Genomic DNA, 3,669 nt, shown 5'->3' with positions numbered 1-3,669 from the left:
ACCTCGCTCACCTCCTGTGGCTCATTACTTGTAAATCAACCCGCAGGCACCGTAAGGGATCCCTGTTGTAGATCCAAGATGGATTCTAGCTGGTAGTGACCTTTAGTGGGTGTGAAACTGCATTAAGGATTTTTTTTCTGAATTAAACTGGAGTCACTATCTATAAGAGGTATTCTCGTGGAGGAGAGAAAGTATACAGGCAGAGTGGGAGGTGGAAACTGTCTACATGAAGTAGGTTACAGTCTGCAGCTTTACAACCATTTGTTCTACTCTCTGTTGTGTGCATTGTCTGATCATTGTGACAAGTTGTAACCCTTGGGGATAGTATTTCAGGTAAATAGGGTTTACTTGCGTTTCCATCCACACTATAGACTTGTCTTAATAGTTGTGAGGCAAAGCTGTAGAGAGGAAAGTGCACTTAATTTACATATCTTTTAATGTTTAGAGTTTCTGGCAGTGTAGAGTATCATGAGGTTCTCTGAGGACTCAGACTTGTTCCTTCATGTGGATAGTGTTTACCTTGCCAAACAACACCTGAGGCACCAAGATCTGCTGTTTATCCCCCTCCCCCCGTGATGATACATGCAGAGTACAGTACTTCATATACACTGCAGGGAGGTGTGTGTGTCTGTGTGTGTGTGTGAGGATGGAGTCTATATACAACCACACTTCTTTACCAATTCAGCAACAACTTCTGTCCTCTTTCTCTCTCTCTCTCTCCCTCTGTGACTTACAGATAAGAAAACCACAATAGCAACCGTATTACCAGTGTTTCCAGAACCTGCCATTGTTTCCTGAGCCAGCGTCAAAGGAAGATTAAAAATAATAAGCAGTGGTGCCATTAGAAATGGCAGCAGGCCACAAAATATTTATTCCAGTTTGTTGTTGAACTGCTACCCTGCTACACTGCCACTCTGCGGGGACCGATAAAAGTTATGCTGCTGGAAACCCCCGTTTGTGTTTATGCATTTATGCATACTTGGCTTTTAAGGACAAGACATAGTGCTTTTCAAAAGGCAAATATATGGATTAAATGAAATGTTTGCTCTCCAGCTTACAGTCAGTGATTGTTAGTGGAGATATTTGTTGAGGTAAATTGTTTGTCTCTTACTAAATCTTCCATTTCTACCAGCAATTATTTGACAGTTTATTATTTGTAACATCATATTTTTGATATCAACAAGACTCATCAAATGCAGCTGCATAAAGAGTGACGCACAACTGGAAAAAGGTTTATTTCAGCTTTTTATGTTTGCCAGTGGCAGGTTATTAAGTTCTCACAGTGCAGGAGACCAGAGTTCAAGCCGAGGCACCGCAGAGCAACAACGAAGGATGGAAATGGAAACACAGACGCATTCATCATAACACTGATTTATTGAGGAATAACCTCTGTAGTCAGCTGGTCAATAACTCACTATTCCATAGGGTCCCGCAGTTTGCGGTGGCTCCATTCAATTGTTCCCAACCAGAGAGAGAAATTAACGATGAAAAAGCAAGCTGAGGTGATGAAGCTCTCTACTTTTATTGCTGTAGATTTCTTCTTTTTTTGTATTTCATTAATTCAAGTTGTGGTTTTATTTTGGCTTGTAAAATTAAAAGGAAATTAAATATAAGATCATTCAATGGGAAGTGCAAAGTTCAGCTGGAGGAGCAATAATTCAAAGTATTGCATACTATTTAAGTTTGTTTACCAAACTTATTTAATTGATCCCGCAGCTCTGCTACATCGCATCAAACTTGCTTGTTTTCTGAATGCACACAGAAATCTCTGTTTTTCTCTAGAGTCAACAGAACTAAATGTGATGCTAAATCTTTGGGACTTCAAAGCTGTTTTTCTCTGCTCTCTTGCCAGGGTCATCACAGATAGCCAACTCCTATCTGCCTCCCCAGGCAAGACTTAGAGCTTTGACTGTTGGTTTGTGGTTAGAGTTCAAACTTGGCTTCAACATTCAGCCGACCAGCAGCAGCAGCAGCAGCAGCAGAGGCAACAACTATACACACATGAGAGCCGAGGCAGAGAGAAAAATATGAAAAAGATATATATTGGCAAAACTGCCCTCAAAACCCAGAGAAATGGTTGCAAACATCAAAAAAGAAGGTAAGATGAGTCAGTCTGAGGAGTGTTTTAAATTCTAAACATCAGCCTCATTATTGGGGAATCCATTTCATTCATTCTGACTAATGGAAATGGATTCTCATTGGGAGGTCATGACCATTAAAAAGCCATTAAAAACATAATGTGGCATCCATTCATTCCCATTATTCATCCTCATATCTCCTGTCATGTATCAGCTGACATTTACATCCAAGCTGCACTGTGTTCTGCCAACAACACTCTTGTTACTTCTGGATGCCAAACAAAAATGTAATACCCTTAAAAAAAATCAATGGCTATGTGCTCAGACTTAATTAAACTAGCATTACTTAGTGATAAGAGCCCAGAGCAATTTTCACATGTACTTACAATAGCTTTGTGGCTCCTTGCCATGTGATTTTACAACATCACTTGCAGCTGTTAAGACAGCCAAGAGGTTGTAAAGATTTTGTTTTGTCGTAATGTCAGGGAAGCGGAGTGGGCTGAACCTGCAAGTTTCAGCATTTTGGATGCATAAACTCTTCAAACGACTCATCTATCTATCTATCTGTCCGTTTCTGTAGGTGTTAAACCACATGCACTGTGTTATTTGTTGAGTTTTAGAGGTGCAGGCAGGTGTATTTCTTCACTTTAGACAGAAATAGTTCTAGCTGTTTCCTCCTGCTTCCAGTCTATCTGCTAAGCTAGCTAACAAATCCTGACTCTAGCTCCATACTTAAAGAAATGTTTCAACATTTTGGGAAATACTTATTCGCTTTCTTGCTGAGAGTTAGATGAGAACAATGACACCAATCTCTCATGAGTGAGGGACTCATTAGCCGAGATATTCAATCAAACCCACACAATGAGGGTAGTCCATTTCCCTGCTCGTGTATTGACGCAACACAGTCCATAAGTCTTTCTGTGGACATCATTTCCTCCTCCTTTAGTGCCAGCTTCTTAATTGAGGCTGTAGGCTGCGGTGAACTTGGAGGTGCTCTCATTGCGCCTGCTGGTTGGCGGCGCTGAGCCATCGAAACCCCTCCGTGAGCCAAGTATCCATCAGTCTGGCAAAATGTTAAATCCGCCAGAGCAAACACTGCCCCTGCTCCCCATCTGTAGCCTTTCATTACCACATCCTTTCCCTCTTTCAATCCTGTCGGCGTGTTTTCATCCCTTGTGCTCAACCTGTATCAAACCACACAAACCAAATATTACTCCCTGTCCGGTATGTTGTTGATGGTGATGGTGGTGTTGAAACAATGCTATTCTGGCCTTTCACTCACTCTCTCTCTCCCTCATGCTCTTTCTTACTCTCTTTCTGTCTCTTTCCATTTTATATTTTCACCACTTCTTCCATGAATCACCCATGGTCTGTGTCTGGGGGCAAAAATCCTTTCCTATTCTTTTAGAGATTCGATAGGGGGGCAGTGTAATGGAATTCACAATTACACCAATGGGAGCGCCTTTCCCAGCCCTGCTCCCTCCCTGTGAATGGGAAATGATTAGTATTCCTCCTCCATCCATCTCCTCCTCCCCATCAGCCTCACTGCCTTTCTCCTGCCTGGGAACTCTCTCACTCCAAACTTAATTAC

The sequence above is a fragment of the Thunnus thynnus genome, chromosome 16, assembly GCF_963924715.1.
Source record: "Thunnus thynnus chromosome 16, fThuThy2.1, whole genome shotgun sequence".
Classification (NCBI taxonomy): Eukaryota; Metazoa; Chordata; class Actinopteri; order Scombriformes; family Scombridae; genus Thunnus; species Thunnus thynnus.
The sequence above is the reverse complement of the archived record's forward strand: the minus strand, read 5'-3'. Positions refer to the sequence as shown.